This window comes from Polistes dominula, unplaced genomic scaffold, assembly GCF_049000335.1.
Source record: "Polistes dominula isolate Pdom_NZ unplaced genomic scaffold, Pdom_raw_medaka contig_77, whole genome shotgun sequence".
NCBI classification, from domain to species: domain Eukaryota; kingdom Metazoa; phylum Arthropoda; class Insecta; order Hymenoptera; family Vespidae; genus Polistes; species Polistes dominula.
The window spans coordinates 7,587,730-7,610,677 of record NW_028301152.1 but is presented as its reverse complement, the minus strand read 5'-3'; the positions used below and the strand labels follow the sequence as shown (position 1 = coordinate 7,610,677).

The window sequence follows — 22,948 nt, the reverse complement described above, 5'->3', positions numbered from 1 at the left end:
CATTCGAAGGGCGGTAACGAAACGAGACTCAACGAGTACGCGTTAGTCCCTGTGAGATGATCGTTTTTGCTCGTAAACGGTCTCGAACGTAGCAATTAATACGGTGATTAAGGGGTATGGTCGATCGGAACTGAACGTTCTACTAATTTCATCTATCTAATTACCTAGTATAATATATGACCAATGAAAATGGATATCTGCTCTTTTACATTCAAGGACAACGGTTCTTAAAACTATCGATTAAAGGTTTAAATACATAATATCAGTTTATCAAAGTAAAATTATTATTGTTTTTAATCCTTTGAATCATTGAAGAATCTGTGTATATTAAACACTGTTGTTGTACTTTCAATAATAAAATATGCTGATCAATCAACGTTCTAACCACATTGGGTTGAATGAAAAAATTGAGTAGATGTCAGAAGGGTTAGTAAAGATGTTACTCGAATCCTAAATGGAAAGGTAAAAAGAAATCCAATACACTGATCATAAATATTGCGAAAAAGAACCAGAACAAACTATATGAACATGCTTTTTTTTAAATGTAAAAATGTAACTCATTAACTTCGCGACTTAATAAACATTCCTTTAATCGTACGAGTCTTCATTTGAAATTGAAATGAAAAAGAAAAAGAAAGTAAAGCACTCTCGACTAGTTGGATATCATTTTGAAAGCATTAAAATACGCAAGGGGTGGTGTTGCGTGTTAATAAGCTGTAGGACAACAAGAAAAAATCGTAAAAGAAGAAGAAAATAATATGTACACGTCTACAGAAGTATACAGTAGATTCTTGTAAACTACGAGTTGCTAGAACGTAACAAAAATATTGCTACTAGTGTTTTCATATTACAAGATTTTTTGAAATAATAAAATGCAATTGAACATAATTTAAAAAATGAAAAATACATAAATTTATATAATTAAATTTTTATTTAAATTTTAATAAAATAAAATATCTTTCACGTGTATCAATAATATGTTTGTTTGATAAATCTCACATGTGTGCAATTTATTTTAAAAATATTGTCATATTTGATAAAACATAAAAAAATGTATCTATAGAAATGATCATTAGCAACATTTGCAATATACGAAAAAAAAAAAACAATTTCTTTACAGTACAATTTCGTATACTACAAATTCTCACAACATTAAGGGTGCATTAATTCGCGTTATAGATGAGTCTACTATATTTCAAGCTAAGTCCAAAGATCAATAAGACTAAAGAGCACACCGAAATATACTAAAGTACACGTGCTACGAATAACGAAGGACGTGTTTTATCTTTCTCTGTCTTTCGTTTTCTCAAAAAAGGATCGAGAAAGGTTGTTTGGCGGCCCTTTAACGCTCGTCTTGATATTTGCATACGTCTCATTAGCGATCGTTAATTGTAAGTGGACTGGTAGGTACGAGTACTCCTTAAGTACTCCCACGGACCCTCTTTTTCTTTCTTTTTTTTTCTTTTTCTTCCTCTTCCTCTTCCTCTTCCTCTTTCTCTCATTCTCTCTTTCTCTCTTCATTCTTCTTCTTCTTCTTCTTCTTTCTTTATCTTTCTCTTCTACACACTGTTTTTCCAACGGATAATGAAGATATACACGCGTACGTTGGCGTACGATTAACCAGTTGCAACGAAGTTATTCGCTTCGAGAAAAGGATAATAAAGTATATACACTACTTACCTGTTATACCTGTGTGCCTCTATAATTAGACGTAAATGAGCAAACAGTATAGGTCGAGTTTATATTTGAGTTATTTCAGCTACGTATAATAGGTTCGATTGTAATGCAAGGAAAGAAAAACGTATTTTAAAATGATTAATGATGTATGATTAATTTTCTGTCATTCTAATGACTACTTCAATATTAATTAACTGTATAGTAAATTAATCAAGTTACTGAAAAAAATAAAGGAAAAATGAAAAGTTCTTTTGATTGTTTTAAGTAATGAGCTAATTTTTCATAGACAGATATCAAAGTTAATGTATTGGGATTTGATCAATGACGTTTGTAATATTTGTCTATAGTCATGTTGTAATTTAAATAAATACTTTGTGTATGAGTGTGTGTGCAAATACTTATAATTATATTTCGATATTTTTATTGAAAAAACTTAATATACATACAATGAAAATGATATAATTAAAAAAGTATTTGCCGTAATACTAAAAAATAGCAAAATTTTTATTTGATATTAATCAACTACCAAAAAAATATAATTTGTTATAATTAATTATAAAATAATATTAGATCTATATATATATATATATATATATATATATATATATATATACGAAATTTCTATCCTAAATAAAAAGATAAAAATAGTCGGTTTAACTTTGATTCGATTCGTGCAAACAGCATCGAAAGGAACACTTCGCGCCTCGGTTTCCCATACAGACGATAGGAAAATAAGTGTAATGGAGGAACAACGAGAGCGTGTTCGAAAGATAGAGTCTGAGTTCCCTTTTTCAACCCCTTTACCACCCCTTCTAACCCTTTCCAACCCCGTTCTTTATTATTTCTCTCTTTCTCTTTCCTATCAAGTGGAAATTCACTTTCCGTTCTTTAAAAGTAACATAGATAGGTGTATGTGTGTGTGTGTTGTACTACGTTCTATACTAAAGCACTTTAGCAATATAATACTATAGTGTAGAAAGAAAAAATTCTATACTACATATGTACTACGTATCTCGAACTCGATTAAGAAAATTCAACGCGTATTCGATTCACTAGATGCCACGTGTTATCATTCACGTGTATACGTGAGCACCGGGTGCACACGAACACATACACATATATACAAAAACGTGCGTGCAAGTGAGGGTAAAACAACGTAGGCGAAATCGACTGGAATTCCTCTTCTTGCATGCTGTTGCAAAATGTAGACACCATAGAACGTATATGGAGTATATGATGTATATGTATGTTAGAGTAGAGTATATATATATCACTTTCTTCGACATTTTCACTTCACTATGGGAGGTTGTTATAATCGTTTAACTGTTGCTTTCATCGCACGCGAATTTATGATTAATTATTCCTTCTATTTCTGAAGATGAATAACGAGTTTCGTGTTGTTTTAATAGTTATTTCTCTTTATGATTATTTGTAAAATATTTTTATTTGTTTTTTTTTTATTAAATTGAATAATTTTATGAATGTTCAGTTGAAAATTTTATTTTATATTTATTTTTTATTTTATTATTTTTATTTATTAATTTATTATTATAATATTATTTATATTATTTTTTATTTATTAAATTTATTTTATATTTTTTTATTAGTTTCTAATAAAATAACATGAAATAATAAATTAAAAATTAAATAGTATTAGAGTTATTAATTTTATTTTTTAAATAATACTATAGTTCATTATTCTTTTTATTTATATAATTTATTTATTTGATAAATTATTTATGTTACGTGTCGTAATATAAAATATTAGTATATATCAACATAGTAATGAACAAACATTAATATCTATGTTCATATTAATAAAAGGGAAAGATTAATTGCAAAGTGGAATATTTACAATTAGTATAGATAATAATTTGACAATATCCTAAATAGATGGCCACTATTCATGATAATGGTAAGGTTTTGTTAGGGTAGTTTCTGGGTTCCAATAAGGTTCCTTCCTACAGAGTGAAACAGTGCACTTTCTATCGAAACCTCTTGGGAGTACATTTAACAGTACAAGCACTGTAGACTATGTTCTAATGATGGTATACAAAACATAGTTGCTTCAGGATTATATATTTACATAGAGTAAATATGGATATTTTATCTAAATACTAAATTATCTATTCAAAATACTAACAATTTTTATATTATATTAATTAGTATAATATAACATTAACTAACATTACATGGGTAAATAGAATAAGAAATTATATAAAAAAGAGTTAAAATTGGAGTCTTGTAATTTTTAAGATGCACACACACAATGAAGAATATATTAAATTATATTACTACCTTCTTCATCTTTTATAAGATTATTATAATGATTATATAACTTACAATATATAATATTACTAACCAATATTGCATATTGATTTTTTATTGTAAATGCTAATTAAAAATATTTTAAAATGTTTTACTAATAAATAGAAGTAATTTATAAATAATATTTCTCTCTAAGCAATAAATAATTAATTTTAACAATTCTATCATTAAATATATTATGCATAGATTAAATAAAAAAATAACATTGGTCAATTATATTCTTATAAATTCCAAATATAAATTAAATAAGTAAACTTGATATTAAAATTATTGTAATTTAACCTATTCGTTTACTAATATTTATTTATTGTTTACATAAACATTTATTAATTGTTTATATAATTATTAACAATTTGATTAAAATATATATTCGTATAATTTGTTAGATCGAATTTTCTTGAAAATAACCGGTAATAGGAAATACATTTTTTTATTCTTTTCTTTTTCCTTCTCTTTCATTCATTCATTCTTTTTATTTTGATCTTTCTTTTTGTATGAGAAAACTTGCAAGTGCTTCGGCAATTTCTTCGAGATTCTTTTCCACACCCCTCGATCAAGCGCGGAGTTACTCTGAAGAGATGAAAATGAAACGCCTGGAAAGAGCCCCGGAGTCTATTGATTTCTTAAGTTTGAAACAACTGAGTACGTTCGAAGTAATAGTTTTCTTAAAAGGCATTTTCTATCTAGCATTTTTTGTTATGCAAACATTTCTACTTTTTAATTTATTTATTTTCAAGAAAATTATTTGTATCGATTACTAATAAATAATAAATCATTTAATTCATATATAAATTACTTTAATTTAAGGATTGTCAAAGAATTGTTAAATTCCACTTTTAATTATTGGAATACATAATTTTAATTTAAAATAATAATTTTTCACAAAATTTTAAGAACAAATATGAAACTAAATGTTCAGTAATTATCCTTAATTAAAAGCACAAATCATATTCTCACCAATTTCTACTTTTTTTTACGTCCGAATTAAAAATTCAATCAATATATTAATGAATCGATTTCTTTTTTTTGTTATTATTAATTAAATAATATAAATTAAACGATACTAAAGAAAAATATAAGCAAAAATCAATAATTCCAATACCTATGTTACCACCATTACACAATCAAAACTAAATAAAAAACAATGTCAAATAAAAAATTAAATACCGTAATTATTTTCGCAAAAATTCTATAAATAAATCACAAGAACAATTTAAATGTTATTAATTAATTATTAATTGAATAATTTAAATTACTAAAGAAAAATATAAGCAAAAATCAATAATTCAAATATACAACCACCCATAATACCACCATCACACGATCAAAACTAAATAAAAAGCAATATTAAATAAAAAATTAAAAAAATTAAAAACCCAAATTATTTTCGTAAAAATTTTATAAATAAAACACAAAGACAATTTAAAGGTATTTTAAGACGAAGAAACAAATTGTTAGTCCCAGTACTTTATAGGAAAACTAGTAGTTATAGCGTTACTTAAAAGGTACCTGTGAGATCCCATTATCGTACTTTCTCATTCTCTATTCTTCTTGTGGTCTAATAACGTAACAATGAAAAGAGTTAATTTGAAGTAGTTAGTAGGAAGGAAGAAGACTCCAGAATAAGGAGCAACCTTCCAGACGGTCGTTTTCCACTTGGATCCTTCTGGACGAAGGTGATCCTGGCATCTGGTACGTTATCTTTGTTTCGACCATGCTAGCTCGAGCGTACGAAGAGATCGTTTAGATAACGATCAAGAGCGTAGGGCTCTATAGAGAGAGAAAATAAATACGATGGGTAAAAAGTGAGATAGAATAAGGGAGTGAGAGAAGGTACTGGGCTTGATAAGAAAAAAAAAATACGAAGATTTCGACGAAATTCGAATGATAAGCCATTTCTTGTAAACCTTATAGAAAAAAACTTTTATTTTGCAACAGTTTTTCTTTTTTTGAGATTGTTTTTTTTTTGTCAATTTATTTATCGTTATTATTTAATTTAATTTAATTATTATAAATTACTTTTTAAATTTATTTATATTGTCAAAGTTTTATATTGCAATATATAATATTGAAATTGGAGTGCTGCCATCTACAGTGTTCAGTTAAGAAAACCAATATGGCTGATATATACTCTTAAATAGGTGCTTTGTATATTTATTATATAATATATAATCTTTGCTTAAGAAAATTAGATTATTTAAATAAAATATGTAAATTGAAACTTCACAATTTTGCAAATTTTATAACTTAATAGAAAATTTATCTAATTTAGAAATTAATTCGTATATTTAGACCTATAATGCAAATGGGGTTAATTTTTCGAGTATTTAACCTTGCAAATCTAAACCGAAATCATTTCTGATTTAAATTACAACTAATACTATTGACGGTAACATAAATTCTTAATAAATAATTTTACCAACACAGTGATAATTATTTAAACATGAAAATAGTTTCCTCTTTGAAGAATTAAAAAAAAACTGAATGTTTTTTCGTTTTAGTATAATAAGAAATGATCCACAATCTGAATATTTAAATTTATAGTTTCGTTATTGTTAACATTATTCCTCTAAAAATAATAAATTCAACAAATACGAATAATCCCAGTACACTATACAAAAAATTAATATCAAGTTCACTGTAGCATAAGTTAAATCATAATCCAGGTTGAAGATATTCTTCTTATCAGAATGGTTTTAAGATACGATTTAAACATATGTTTCAAGCTTCCATACGGAACCTGAGTTAATCCTTACGATTACACAACAAAGAAGAAATCTTATTCCTTCGGAGCTTGGTTTTCTCCTAGAACATTTCTTGTGGGATCTAGTTGAGATTACCTTGGTAGTTGTCTGCGTCTTGGCTTAAGTATCGCAACCACCCCATCTCTATCCCTTCGACCCTCTTCTCACCACACAGCTACGAAAAATCGCAAGATGGCTATAGTCTTTGGAAAAGAAGAAGAAGAAGAAGAAAAAAAAAGGAAGAAGAGAATGAAGGGGAAAGCAAAAAAGAATAAGAAGAAAAGATAGAACTAAACGAGACAGAGAAAGAAGGTGGTGCAAGTTCAACAAACTGCGCACCGAACTTTTCTGGATTCGACTTCTAGAAATAATACGAGCTTTTCCTATTGTTATGATGCCTCTTCGAGGACAATGGAAACTCGTTAGCCGCTGATAACATCCCCTCCTCCTCATCATCCCTCTCGAAACTTCTACCCTCTCTCTTTCTCTCTTTCTTCACGGTTATCTCTGGAACAACGAAAAAATTCTAATACGTGCGTATTTATTGATCATATTTTCAGTCTTTATCGTTATTTAATTTTGCTTCTTTCTTTATGTATCGATAATTCATTAATTTATTTACAAAATAGTTCGAAAAAAGGGGGTTCTTGATAAGATGTATTGTGTATTGTGTTTGTAATAAATGTTAGGTTAGAATTGATATTATTGGGTTTTTCGGAAACTAATTTCGTTTTTTCTTGACACAATAAAGGCATTAGTTAATACAAACCGACAAATAACAGCACGTGAGATTGAGGAGAAGTTAAGTTTATGAAATTCAAGAAATGAAAATTGTATTCATTTTTACAAAAGAAAAACGAAATTACTTTCCCAAAAATCCAATAGAAATTTGATGTCTACTTTTAGGTACACGTTTTTCAAAGAAGTCACCACAGCTGATGGGTTAATGGTAAAAACATTGAAATGAAATATTAATAAGACATAAAAACGTTTAGTCTAGTGATAATAATGACAAATGTTCTTTGGATCATTGTCAAAAGTATGTTGATTTAGGTAGTTTAACGGTTCGTTTATTCGCAAAAGCAAATACGTAAGAAGAAGTTAGACTTTGATCCGAAGGAAGACATCATTGATAATTCATCGAAAGTTTCCTTTACTCCCAACGTTCATCTCTTTCTCGTATCGAGCCGTACCACTCGCCGTGGCAGCTTAATCAATTATTTATCGTCACGATTAGTTCGTCCGACGAAGGGGAAAGGAGTGAATCAAGGGGGGAGAACGTTCTCTGGTGTTAACCTGTTGCTTCACTGACGGATTTATTACCTTGCGTCGATGAATATTTCAATGCGGATGTCTACCTTACTTGACATTAGCTCGATAAAAGTACAAGGAGAACTATCCTTGATAATTTTATATTACTACTTTTTAATATTGTTTCGATTATATCTAATTATTACAATTTAATAATGTTTAATCTACAGTTTAATTAAAAATTAAAAGAAAATTTTACAAAACGTGACTAAACCTATTTTACTTCTACACGTTTCGTACTATTTGTATATTTTAGTCAAAAAGTTGGATGTACAAATGTTTAAATTTTTTACTACATTTTTTATTTAATTTGATTGCTGCTCTTTTATTTATCATCTGTGATCTATAATTTATTGTTTATATGATACCACAAGTTTGATTACACGTTCAATAGAATTACTGTTACTAATTGAAATTTTTTTAATATACATTAGCAAACGTTATATTTAAGATTTTTATTGAAAATAATATTGCTGAATTAATTTATGTCAAAAATAAAAAAAATAATTAATAAATTATCTATTATACACATAGAAGTAGATTACAAGTTAGGTCTCTCAAATTTCATTAATGGAAGAAATAATGAGACAACCGATAAATCTATGTTAATTATTCCACCATATTTGCATATTTTATGATTATAAATTTCCAATACTTTGTGCATATTTTTCGTGCATACAAATTTTCAATTTTATTATCACGAATATTCAAACAATCAATTGTATTTACTTGTACTATGAAAACAAAAGAAAAATAAGTAAAAGGAAATATATAACCAATATGAAGTTTTCCGAGGAAATCGTTAAGGCAATCGAGCTTAATTAGTTTAACGAGATCTCTCGAAACGTCCTGCGTTGGTTATTGGTCCGGATGGTTGGGAAAGTTCAGAAGGGCCGACTGTCCCACTGGATTGCATCACACAAAACATCTCTCTCTCTCTCTCTCTCTGTGTGTGTGTTCCATTCTCTCACACTCTCACTTAGAGTCCTAGAGTCCGATGTTGCGATTCAAGTTAATTTGTCGCATGGCCACCGATTCGTAGTACCCACGGGATTTCACTGGCTTTGAAATCGACGGGGATTGGACCGGGACGATAGTAAGGGCTCACCGTGCTTAATGGCGCGCCATGTGGATCGAAACCTACGTCCTGTGTTACTACATCTTCGCTTGTCCTTGTCTCTGATTATCTGTACCTCGATGCTTACGTAAGTACATAGACAGATTATACAAGTTTCTAGCATTGTTTATGTTTACTCTGATCGCTGAAACGTCTATTTATAAATCCCTAGATGAACTTGGATTTAAATAGATCGTAAAAATATAACCAGTCTGTTCTCATTTATTTCGTTGTATTGTATTGACCTCAAAAAAAAGTCTATTCGTATTTTAATACAAAAGTAAAAAACAAAAGTTTCTTTTTCCAATTTTTCTTAGTTCGAAAATTAAGGTATATCAGACATATATATATATATTCATATTTTATATTGTTTAATTTTTTAATATGTTTATATTAATTCTAATTTTATGTATTTCTATAAGTATCAATATGTTTTTGTAATTAATAATTTATATTAATTTATAAATAATTATATTATAATAAATTATAATAAGTATTTATATTAATTTATTATATTAATTAATAATTTGTAATTTTATAATTGCAACAGTTTATAGAAGTTATCGTAAAGTACAAAATTAAAATATAAAAAAAATGGTCTTCGCTCGATATTTTCGGGCGACTGCTCTTACATCCATCTGAGCTGTCTAAGAAACAAGTTTTGGTTGAAAAGTGCGATTACATGAACCAATCAAGAAACTAGTAAAAAGCTTTGAAATAGTATCCATACCATCCTCTGTTCACAATTTTTCCTTTTTCACTTCCCTTCACATGTTTTCATCATTTCTTCAAAATCTTTAGCATTACAACCGCTTGTTTACTAGTTCATCTTGTAAAGGAACATATACAAACACAGTTTAAACCTAGTCATTGTTAATTAGACCGGGATTCGAACCCGGGACCTTTCGCTTTCCGAACGAACGCTCAATCACCTGAGCTACGAAGACCTATGTTCAAAACATAACATAAATAAGCTTATAAACGCTACAAATTCCTAACAACTAAATAATTGCGGATTTTAAATAAGAATGAAAATTCCAAATTTTTGAAAATATAAGTTTATTCAATTAGGTACTGTCCATTTTTGTTGATGACCATTTACACATGTGGCAATGTCATAATGCCACGTTTATAACATTTTTTATCTTTGTTATCAAAAAACTAAATTAGATGTAAAACAAAAATCTGCAATGACTTAGTTGCCAACCCAATATATAAATATATACATATATATATTGAATAATTTAGTAATATTAATAATAGTAATATAATTTTAAAACATAAAAAAGAAAATATTTCAAATCACCTCACTGTGCACACCGAAATTGTTAATATTAAAATTCTTTTGTTATTTTATATTAACAATTTTCCAATAGATTTTATAAACGAATATGAAATATAAGATTTTATCGTTATTTTTCCATAAAATGTTTCATTTTTAAAATGTTTTTAAAAGAGTTGATGAAAACTGTGTTTCATTCGTTAGCCGTCAAGAAATTACGAAGAAACACGTGAAAAATTACCCCGTGAACGATGGAAATAACAAAATGAACGAACGAAGAAACGATGGAATGATGGAACGAACGTGAACGTCTAGCAGTAAACGCAAGCTGTCGTTGACTTAGGGAGAGCTGCTTGAAAAGATAAAATCGATCGATCGATCCTTGTTGATTTTCGAAAGGAAAACTCGGAAGGATGAGACGAACGAGATGAAACATTTCTCTATCTTTCTCTTTCTCTTATTTTCATTCTCATTCTCACTCATTCTTTTTGATACTCTTTTTCTCTATCACCATCGAAATTGTCGTTTTTTTAATTACCTGAGAAACTCGACTCGGATGTTCGATTATTCATTGCGTAGAACGAGTTGCGTATCAAACGAAACGAAAGAAAAGTAAAATAAAAAAAGACAAAGAATAAAAATGAGAAAGAGAGAAAGAGTTAGTGTAGGAAGAAGGAGAAATAAAAATAACGAAGAGAAATATTCATAGCAATCCTGAGTATCCTGCAGAAAGAAAAAAGAAAAAAAAGAGAATAGAGACTCACGCCTATCACAAAAATATCGATCAACAAGAAAAAATTGTTGCGTTTTTCCTGTCTGCCGACTGAAAGTTTAATTAACTCGTTGTTTCCGTGCCCGCTCACGTTCAACGAGATGAACAAAACTCACGGATCTCGTAGATGAAACGAATAATCTTGTTTTTCTCTCTTTCTCTCTCTCTCTCTCTCTCTTTCTCTCTCTTTCCTTCTATCCTTGTCTTTTTCTTTTTAACTCTTTTTGTTTCACTCATTTTCTCTCAAACACTAATTTTAATTCTAACTTTAAGTCTCAGATACTCACCCGTACGCATACATATTAACACACATACTCAAATACAAATCCTATACGTACACGTGTATACACATATCAATGATCATGAATAAAAGTACGAACACATAGGAGAAAAAAATGAATACGCATATTCACGCACATATGGTACGAACACATAGAAAGGGGGGAAAGAACGAATACGATTTAATTCGCGTTAAATATTCCAAATACCTCTCGGCATCGTTCGGAAGGCGTTTTTAAAAATTCCATAGAAAGAATTGTGCCGCTCTTGATTAAAAAAAAAATAAAAAAATAAAAAAAAATAAAAAAACAACAATAAAAGAAATCGAAAGAAAGAAAGACAGAGAAAGAGAGACAGACAGAGATAGGAAGAAAAAAAATAAAACTAGCAAGACGAAAACGAGAGGAAAACTCATCAAGCGTGTGTCTAAAGAGAAAGAGAGAGAGAGAGAGAGAGAGAGAGGAAGAAAAAAGAAAAAGAAAAATACAAAAGCATATTTTTGGGAAGGTTGTTTTCCTTTTTTTAATTGTTTTTGTTGTTGTTGTTTCATCGACGCAGGTTTTTAATCAGCGTTCGCGATATATTTTTCATCGTGTGTATTTTTCATCGACGACTAACTACTACGACGACAATGACAATGGCGACAACGATTTTCCTATTGGTAGAGGAAAATGCGACTCGTCGTTAAACATTGACAGGGGAGATCGACTCAATTTTCGTTATTATTTTATACGAAGAGAGATGTAGCTCTTGTTAAAGGGCGGGGAGGAGGGAGGGGGAGGGAGTTTGGAAAGAGTAGAAATAGGTTGAGAGTTATGGGGGTTGGAAAAAGATAGGGGAAGGTAGTATGACACGGTATCTCGGAAAAAAAATGTAATTTCGCTGTTGGCGAGTTTTTAATCTGTATATATATATATATATAGAGAGAGATATGAGTATATATACAGGGTGTCCCATTTAAATTGATCCACTTAAATATTTTTGAAACTGTTGATGATAGCAAAAATGTGTTAGACAAAAGTTGAATGGTTTAAGGGGGTGCACATTATCTGATATTATTAGTTTTTTTTTGTGGGTGGAGGTGTTAAGGTAACATGAAGATCAATTTCAATTTTTTAAATAGAGTTATATATTTTTTAATGCACCACTAAAACTGTCATAGGAATGATTTGATATACTATTTATTAACGAATTCAATTTTGTCCCCTATCTTCTAGTATCAAAAACGTCATAAAGTGTACCATTAATTCCGAAAAATAAAATTCAAAAATTACTTTTCTTTACTCACTTAAAACAACCTTCAATTATAATCATAAAATCATAATTTCTAATATATTTACCAAATCCACTGTTACAATAATTACAAATATGTAACATCGAATAATTGATAAAATCCAAAAGTGTGCTTGTAAATTAATTAATGCGATATCAAAGAACAGTAAAACAATAATTAAAAAAAAATGATAAAAACCAGTTCTAGTAATAATTCGTGTCTGCGCGTAGGTGTGTGTGGCTGTATGTGAAAGTTTAGGGATGGCAAACTGTTGCAAACAAACAAACCGGTTAATTAAAACTCTGAGCAGAGCGAATAGCACTCACTCTCTTTCACTTTGAGAATGAAAGAAAGAGAGATAGTAGAATACAATATAGCGTTAGAAAGAGGAAACGAAAGGTCCTGGGAAATAGTCATGTGCGCGCGTGTTACTGGTGACTGTGGTGCGCCTTCCTATTTAGGTGCTCGCAAAAATATCGTCGGCATCAGCATAGCCTGCGGAGGACGAGCATTTTCTAGTGTGTTACGTGGGAGCGGATATGCATATGCATTTTCTGTGGCGTGACGTAAAGGATGCAATTTTTCGACGCCACCAATTCCTCCTCTTCATTCCTCTTTCAAACCTTCCCTCCCTCTCTCTATCTATCTATCTATCTCTTTCTCTTTATCACGAGAGAACTGAAATTATTCACCCGTTGTTTTTGGCAAAGTTGTGAGGAAAACGTTCGATCGTCCAATGAATTTGATAAATCGAGACCGAATTTTGACGAGACAATTCTTTACTGATAACAAAAATAAAAATCAAATGTTTTTTTATATGAATGATAAGTTGTTGGTAATATTTAAAATGATTTATTAATGTATAAATGTTTAATGTATGTTTTACGTGACGTTAAGGATCGAATTTTTTCAACCACACCAATTCTTCTTCATCATTCTTTTCTCGAACCATTTTTTATCAATTTCTTTCTCTTTATCATGAGAGAACTGAAATTATTCATTCGTTATTTTTGACAAAGTCAAATAAAATATAATTTATTTTATAAAAAAAAAGAAATTAAATAATTTATACCACACTTGTTACAAATTAATCAAAGATTATTATGATAAAATTTAATCTATGCCAATACTACTTCTGTTCACCATTGTATATTCAATCTCTATGTCTCTTTTACGATAATTAACCTATTTGAATCAATGTCGCATAAGTATACGTAACTATACTGATTGCTATCATCAAAGCGTATGCAAACGTTTAATTTTCACGATAATTATAATCAAAAGCAATTAAAAATCTTAATTTTTTAAATCACCATAATCAAAGTATTTTACATTCATATACAATATACAAAAGTTATACAACAAATACTTTTTTCGATATAAAAAATTCTATTAAATACATCAAATGAAAACAAAAAGAAAATGTTAACAATATACACACACACACACACACACAATTGATTTTTATTTTAAAAATTTAATAATTATAATACAAAAAAATACAAACCTTAAATATTTCTACTATATTGAAATGTTTAATTAATTTTTTAATAATTTTATTTAATATTAATTATTATTACAAAAATTATTTAATATTAATAGAATTATAAATATATATAATTCTAACTTTAAATATATAAAATTAAACTATATTCAATATGAACAAATTCATAATTTGTTATTCTCTATTATGATAGAAATGGGTTAAATAGTTCAGAATCATCTTAAGAAACATTAAATTTATCTACAAAATATGTATACAGAAATAGAAAGACTGTAGTTAGAAAAGGATGGAAATAAAGACGACAGGTGCAACCAAAGTCACGAATTTATTCCGGAACATACTGAACGAATTTCTTGAAGACTTGACAAAATTAGTAATATTTAGATACTTGCTATGAGAGTGAGTGTATAATCTTAGAAAATAATGTTGTTGAAAGTTTAAAGTATCTGTTTCTTTTTCTGTTTCTGTTTTCGCTCTGTCTCTCTCATACTTATCTGTGGGTGTGGTGTGTGTGTGTGTGCGTGTGCGTGTATGTACTTGAGAACCATTAGTAGAAAATTTATGTCAAATGTGTTGAAACGGATCGATAAAACGATCAGCAAGCATTCTTTTAATCGACAAAATCCTTGACGATAGTTATGTTCACTATTCAATGAACTTGATCACCGCCATCTTTGCATTGACAAAAGCATGAATACGCTCAAGAAGCGTTTCTCGAGTTCTCTTTTCCCATTCATAAGTTTATGACGCGTGAAACGTTGAACAGAAATTTATAGGATATAGCTATATAGTTCAGCGTTTCTCAATCGTTTTTTAATAAAATTCAGTAGATTTGTTTGTAATGTTATTGTTGATCGAATGTTTAGTATATCGGAATATTTTACAAATTTAGTAGAAAAATAAATTGAAAATATATTTTATATTGTTTTTATATATATGTTCCTCGTAATAATATTGATGCTGGAATGTTTAGAATATCAAAGTTTTTACAAATGTCATAGAAAAATTCATTTAGCGTAGTTCTTTAATACTAATACTACTAATACTAAATATACAACTTTATATTTTGAATTATACTATAATATAACTAGTATATTTTGAATTATAATATTATGTATAATGATGATAGTAATAATCGTAATAATAATGATAATGATATTAATACATTATCATAATTTTATTTAATCATTTATCATCATTATATTACTATTACGAATAATAAATGTAATAGAGGGCTTTAGTAATAGTGATAGTATTAAAAGAGCAAAGGTGATTAAGTGGAATGTAATACAGATATTATTTTACAATCCATTAAAACAAAGATTCATATATACCTAATTATATCGTAACAAGTTAAATAATTGATCAAATTATCGATTTCTAACGAAAATAATATTTCTTATTATTAAATACACAAATATTAGTTACTTAAATATATGTTTAAATAATAGATAATACTAAATATATATAATTAGATAATAATAAAACAATATCGTAAAATGTATTTTTATATTTTTAAAGAAATCAAAATCTACTTTTTTAAATTAATCTTTAATCAATGATATAATAAATTATTATAAAAAATAAAACAAAATATTTACACTTATATTTGTAAAATCAAATAAAATTTCAAAAAGAGAAAGGTAACATATTATATTTCAAATTTCAATTTGACGATTTGATTATTTGTTTTACGTTTAATAATTAAAAATATTGAATTTTTGTTAAAGTATTCGAATAACGCTGATGTATTTTATATACTGCGTCATTATGATCTCAAACAATCGTAGATTTAGACAAACATAACGAATTTTGTTAGGAACAGATAGATAGAAATAGAAATATGTGAAGAGTAATGGAAGAAAAAAAAATATACTCAAATCATTAAATCATTCAGGAAAGGTTTGTGTTTCCAAACGATTCAAGGGAATTCTTCGTTTTTTTTGTAGAAAATTTATACGATTAAATGTTTAGAATCTATCTATATAAAAACCCATATGGATAATATCAATGTTTGTGGAAAAATTTTCCGTTTTTTCCCTCTTTTCCTTTCTATTTTTCTTCAACTTTCAAAACCAACAGACGGAGTACATACAGTGAATAAATAAATATTTTAATACGAATAAAAACTATCAACCAATTTTATAATCGTTTACTGAGTTTGAAAAAAACATTGATATCAGAAACTCATTTACATCTGGTACGTAATAGTATCGAAAAAAAAGTATAGTAAAAGTATAATAAGATCGATAATAAACAAAATTGATAAAAATCTTGTAATATTTTGAACGTTTCTAGAAAATTTTGTAATATTTTTTACTATATGAAAATTTTTTCATCCGAACATTCATGTATTTTAATTAATTCGTATATTGCAAAAAATTGTATTATATCCATTTATTAATATTAGATCTATTTATTAAATTAAATGTAATTCTATTATATATATATATATATATATATATATATGTATGTATTTCTAAATTTACGTAAAAATTCGAAACTTATAATATTGCAATATTATTACTTTCCAACACTCAAATTGTATAAAATTATATTAAAATAATTATATAAAAGCTTCCAACACTAAAATTTTTATTTATAAAAATAAAACAATTTAATTAGTTTTCTAAGAATAAAAACGTCCAGTGAAACTAACCAAAGAATCTTCAGAAATAAAAACTGATGTTGAGCCATATTGGACATAAGAGTAAAAAGGTTCAAAGAGTAAGTGTTATTAGTCTTCAACTTCAACTGCAATATTTATCTTGAACCATTATATTATACATCTTACATATCATCACGTTAGAAAATTCTCTCAAGTACTATTACCATTCTTTCAACTAACCTATCAAACTCAAACATTACCACGATCAATCTCGTAATCCTGTTAAGCAATTCGATCTAACGATATTTCTGATCAACGATCTAGTAATCCATATATCTCTAACTAGTGTACTCCCTTTAAACGTAAAACGAGATATAGATAACCATAAACATGATCTACGGATGATAGTAAGTGTATAAGTATTTCGGAGAAAGATATGGGAAGATGAAACCGAGAAAAAAACAAAGACAGAGAGTATGAGTGTGAGTAAAAGAGGAATGGAGAAGGTAGTAGCTTAGGGGTTAGGGAAGAGAGGGAGGAGAGGGATGGTTAAAAGAAGAGAAGAAACGAGTCGCTCACCCCGGTGTATTCGCTTTTGGAAACGCATGTGCGATGAAAAGCTCGCGAGGGGAGATGAAGGGTGAGTGAGGAGAAGGAGAAATCAGAGGAATCGTAGGAATTGTAGAAGGAGTATGAAGAAGAAGAGGTTGGAGAAAGAAAGAGAGAAATAATAGAATGACAGAGAAAGAAAGATAAACTGAAAGGAAGAGAGAGAGAGAGAGAGAGAGAGTGAACGAAACAGTAATAGAGAAAGAGAGAGACGGAGAATGCGACGTTCATCGTTTCTGGGGTAATTTTAGATCGGTAAGATAGCGGGTTTGGATCGAAGAGTAGGAGAAAGAGAAAGAGGAGGAGGGAGAGAAGAAGAAGAAGAAGAAGGAAAAGGAAGAGGTGGAGGATGATGAGGAGAAGAAAAGAAGAAGGGGTGAGGGTAGAGGTGTTTACGAAAGAGGAAGAGAGGGAAACAGGAGTGTTAGAGTGAGAAAGGAGGCCAACAGACAGAGTAAGCAAGAGAAGTGTGCTGCTGAAGGTGTGAGAGAAAGAGAGAGAGAGAAATAGTGAGGATAAAAGAGGAAGAGGGAGAAACCGGGAGCGAACGGTCCACTCTAACGCAGTTATGCCGACCAACTCCAAGCGGGTACCGGTGAACTAATCGAACCCCGTTTCGAATTCCGCACACCCGTGCGTGGATTCGTAAAAGAACAACAAAATATTAGAAACGTGAGAAAGTACGTAAAGGAAAGTAAGAAAGGAAGGAAGAAAGTTAGAGAGGGTGCTTGTTGAATTGGGAAGAAAGAACTGATGGGGGAGTTTATACCCCGGGATAAAAAAAAAAGGGGAAAATTAAGAATAGGGAGAAAGGTTTGAAGGTGGGGAAAAAGAGGAGTTTGAAGGGGGGGGACAAAAAAATTGTTAGGAGTGATCGTCGTGTGAAAATATTGAAAAAGTAAGAACCGAAACGGAGTGTGAGAGAGTAGGGGAGTGAGGTGGAGTGGGGGCAGAACGAACACGTGGAGAGGATTGAGACACAGTGTATAAATACAAAAAAAAAAATAAAAACATATAGGAAGGAAGATAAAAACAAGAAGAAGAAGATACAAGTTGAAGAAATATCTTGTCTTCTATTCCAAGTTGGGTGATAAAAAAGGAGACATTTAGTGACATTCGCGAAAAAAGTGGGCCGGAAGGTGAAGTCTTTGGACAATTTCTTGCTCTTCTTTTCCTACGAAACCAGAGGTGGGTAACATAGCAAATAAAAGAGAAAAGAAAGTTAGAGGGTATAAAAAAGTAAGAAAGAAAGAAGAGTTAGTAAAAAAGAAAGAAAGAGAAAAGGGTGAGAAAGAAAAAGGAAGAGAGAAAGGGAGAAATTGTGTGGATGTGTGTATGCATGTTTGTGTATATGTAGAGAGAAAGAGAATGAAAGAATTAAAAAGAGAGGAAAATACAATGAGAGAGGATTAAAAAGAGAATTAAAGAGAGAGAGAGAGAGAGAAAGTGTGTGTGTGTGTGTGTGTGCGCGCGCGTGTGTGAAGGGGAGTGAAGGAATAAAGGAATGAAAAAGAGTGATAGTTTGAGATAGTTAAAGAGAGAGAGAGAGAGAGAGAGAGAGAGAGAGAGAGAGAATGAAATAGAGTGTAGTTTTGTGTGTTTATGTGTGTGTGTGGTGAAAAAGAGAGAGATGAAAAGACCATGTTCTCACTTGGATCGCGTGGACCGCGTAGCAAACGTTATTCGAGGCATCTCCATTCATTCTTTTCTCCGTCGTTATTTGTCGTACGTTCAGAAAGAAGCTAGGTAGCTAACCTCGCATTCTTAGATCGAAACGTGGTAGGAAGAAAATGCAGAGAAAGTGTGAGGTGGTATGAGGGGAAGGGAGAGGAAGTAGGAGGAACGAAAGATCTAGGGAAGAGAACTGGGAATAAAAATAAAAATACAAAAATTTCGAGAAAAAAGGGGAGAGAATAAAATAGTAGAAGAGAGGATTTAAAAAAAAGGGGGAACTGTAGAGGTTGAGAAAGAAGTGAGAGGAGTAGGGGTAGAAGGCGGAGAAAGTGGGTGGGGTAGCAGATAGATTCTTCTTCTACTTTTTTATTTTTTATTTCATTCTTTTTTAGGGCGTAAAAATATTTTATTTCTTTCACACTTTTTAAATCCAGAGCACGATCGGAAGATTTCGAATCGATTTTTTCAAATGTGATTTCAATTATTTTGGTTCGTTCCTATCTGTTTCTTTTAACTTTTAATTTTGTTTTTCTTTTCTTTGATTGTATTTTAATTTTGATGTTACTTTTAATTTTGTATTTTTCTTTCTTTCACAGGGTTGTGAAAGAAAAGTGTACAATTTTCTCTTTCGAAGGGTCTATTTTTATCTGACGACCGCTTATGTCAGCTGTTCGATGATTGTCAGGTTTCTTGTGGTTAGCGGGACACACGCTTGACTGAAAGCTTTTTCTACGTCCTACTTTTTTTTCTGTGCTGTTCATATTTTCTTTTGTCATTTGAACTTCTTTTCGTTCCTAGTTATAAATAATATGCGTGTTTTTATATTATACATACATACGTACGTAGATGTTCGAATAATTGTTTTTTGCAGTATGACGAATAACTCGAGAACAAGAAAAAATTAATACAACAATTGTTATTTAAAAGTGAGAATGTAATTTTATTTACAACTATATTATGAAATTATTTTTTTTAATTTTTACTCGTCTATTTTTATTCTTTCTTTTTCCTCAAAATAAACAAATATCATATCTCCAATAAATTACTTTAAAGTTTTTTCTTTTACTTCTTCAGAAACAAATATTTGAAAAAATAATAATAATTTGAAATATATGAATCAGAAATCTTTTTTTTTTTTTTGAAAAATTCATAATATTTTTTGGATTGAGTAAAAACAAAATTTGTAAAACTTTTCAGAGAGGATTTTCAATGGGATAGAAAATGATAACAAAGTTTTAGCAAAATCGAAAAAAGGGTCGGGTTAAAAAATGGACGATTTGACGTAGAATGTCCCATATGCTATCTATAAAACAGTAATTACACATTCAAATGAATTTTTACATAAAAATGTAACCTGCAATATATGCATATCTATTTTGTGTAAAATATACATGTGCAATCTAAAAAAAATGTAATTATTATACATACAGAACGATAAATAATCAAAATATACCTTTCAAAAGAAAATATCTGAAAAAAAAACCATGTAACATTCATATACGTGCAAATTTTTGTGAATTACGAGAATATGGATATCACATAAACAATCTACAAAATACTATAGTATTATAATTGCATTTCAAATTGTGTTAGTACATGAAAATCTGAACAAAATTAAACATTCATATACATGCAAATTCATATTTTGCTAAAATACACACGAAATATGTTACCTATAAAAAAAAGGAATTACATATAAAAAAATATACATAAAAATCCACAATTTACTCATTTCAGTTTCAAAAGTATGAAATTTTAATTAGTTGATTAAATGACTTAATTTTGTTCCTTTTTATTTTCTTCTCAAAAAAATATTATTTTTCTAATAGTAACTTTGATATTTCTTTATTTTAGTTTATTTTCTTTTTCATCAAAGAAATAAATAATTTATGAACTTTAAGATATAATAAACTTAAATAATAAATAATTAATATACAATAATTATACATAATACAAATTTATATATAATACTAATTAATATAAATAGTAAATAATTAAAAATATAATAAAAGTTATGCCATATTAAGTCACATTCTAAAACAAAATTATTTTGATTTATAAAAAAATAAATAAAGATAATTTAAAAATAAAAAGTAATTGGTTTTAACGCGATAAAAAATTTGATTTCAAAGTAAAACTAAAAGATTTTTATTAACATATATATATGAAGAAAAAAGGTGAGAAATATGAGAGATGAAATTTTGATTGAAAAGAAACGTCCAAAGTAAGTAAGTACACGATCCAACTATAAAGTTTTCATCACGATCTCTAATCGTTAGGGGAAAAAGTGATGGATAGGGGGGTCCAGGAGAGGGGGAAGGATCCGTTAGGATAAGATTCCTAGGGATCTCGAAGAGTTTTTTTCACGAAAATATATTCTTTACTTACTTCTTTGAAATTGTCGATGTTTTTTACGATAACGATGAAGGAACGACGATAAATTTATTGCGAAAACTTTTTTTCTTTCAACTTTGCTTCTTCTTTAAAAAAAAAACAAAATGAACAAAGTATACGGTAATTCACAAAAACATTTGGATATCATAGTGGAAGCGAATTTGTAGTTTGATTTTTTGGTTAACAGAATAAATTATAATTATATAAAAATATTCTATAATAATTTATTAATTTAGTATATAATAATGTATATATAGTAAAAGAGAGAGAGAGAGTAATTAAAACATATAACAATAAATTATTTATTAATCTTGATAAATATTATATATATAATATTACTAATAATACTAATAATACTAATAATACTATATACAATATGTAATATATACCTATATATAATATTACTAATAATACTAATAATATATATACAATACGTAATATATATATATACTTGAGACGAATGATTTTCGAATCACGTGACACTTTATTTCAAACATTTTCTACACAGAAATAAATTGTATTTTGATGTTCGAATATTTTGGGAGGCGGAGGACAAAGGGTAGTTTTATTGTACATGAATTCGATTTTTGGGATTTTTGTATAGAAAATTTTGGAAATAAAGTGTCACGTGATTCGAAGATCATTCGTCTCGAGTTAACCCGCATTCAAGGGCAGGACGATAGCGATCGTGACCGAAGTTTAAATTGGAGGGTCCGCTACTTAAGATTCAGTTCTACAAACTCGAAAGTTCGGTAAAGCCTTACTAGAAGGGACTAGAAGAGAAAGAGAATGAGAAAGATAGAGGGAGAGAGAGAGAAAAGTTGAACTTTGTAGGTACTGCAAGCTTCTCGAGAAAGCGTGTATGACAAAGATAGAAACTTTCCGTTGCAATTAGAGGAGCATTTTCGATGGAATTCAATTAACCAACAGCATGTTCATATATATATATGTATGCAGCAATAAATGTGGTAATTAATTTGGTATCTTAATATTAAATATTTACCTTGTACAAAAATCGGTCATATTATTTTTTTTGTAGAGAAATTCAACAGTTGTTACAAAAATGTACTAAAAAGAATAGAAACTATTTCGAATAGTAGCAGATGTACGATTACTTTATAAATAGATACTAAATTTGTTTTAGAAAGCTTCAAATTATTTGCAACGCTTAATATATTTTAACGTTAAAGTGTAAAATTTTTTAATTAATCTAATAACTAATTAAACCCTAAAGAGAACTATTCCAATTTGTTTAAGTATGAAATAAAACAGAATTAAATACTTTAATTAGGAAATAGTACACATACATTCACGAAACACAATTATTTATTTTAAGTATAAAACACTTAATTATTTCATGTAAGAGGGGGGGAAGA

The 22,948-nt window shown here is 28.8% G+C and overlaps 2 protein-coding genes across 2 annotated transcripts in view; one reads left to right on the top strand and one right to left on the bottom strand.

Annotated features, from left to right (window-relative positions):
- The window catches only part of Ror (tyrosine-protein kinase transmembrane receptor Ror), a 244,764-nt gene that overhangs the window by 121,976 nt on the left and 99,840 nt on the right, over nt 1–22,948 (bottom strand).
- LOC107068912 (uncharacterized) overlaps nt 16,870–22,948 on the top strand; it is a 44,642-nt gene continuing 38,563 nt past the window's right edge. Inside the window, exon 1 of the mRNA XM_015325755.2 lies at nt 16,870–18,692. The gene's annotated coding sequence lies outside the window, so the exon portion shown is untranslated. The remainder of the gene's footprint in view (nt 18,693–22,948) is intronic.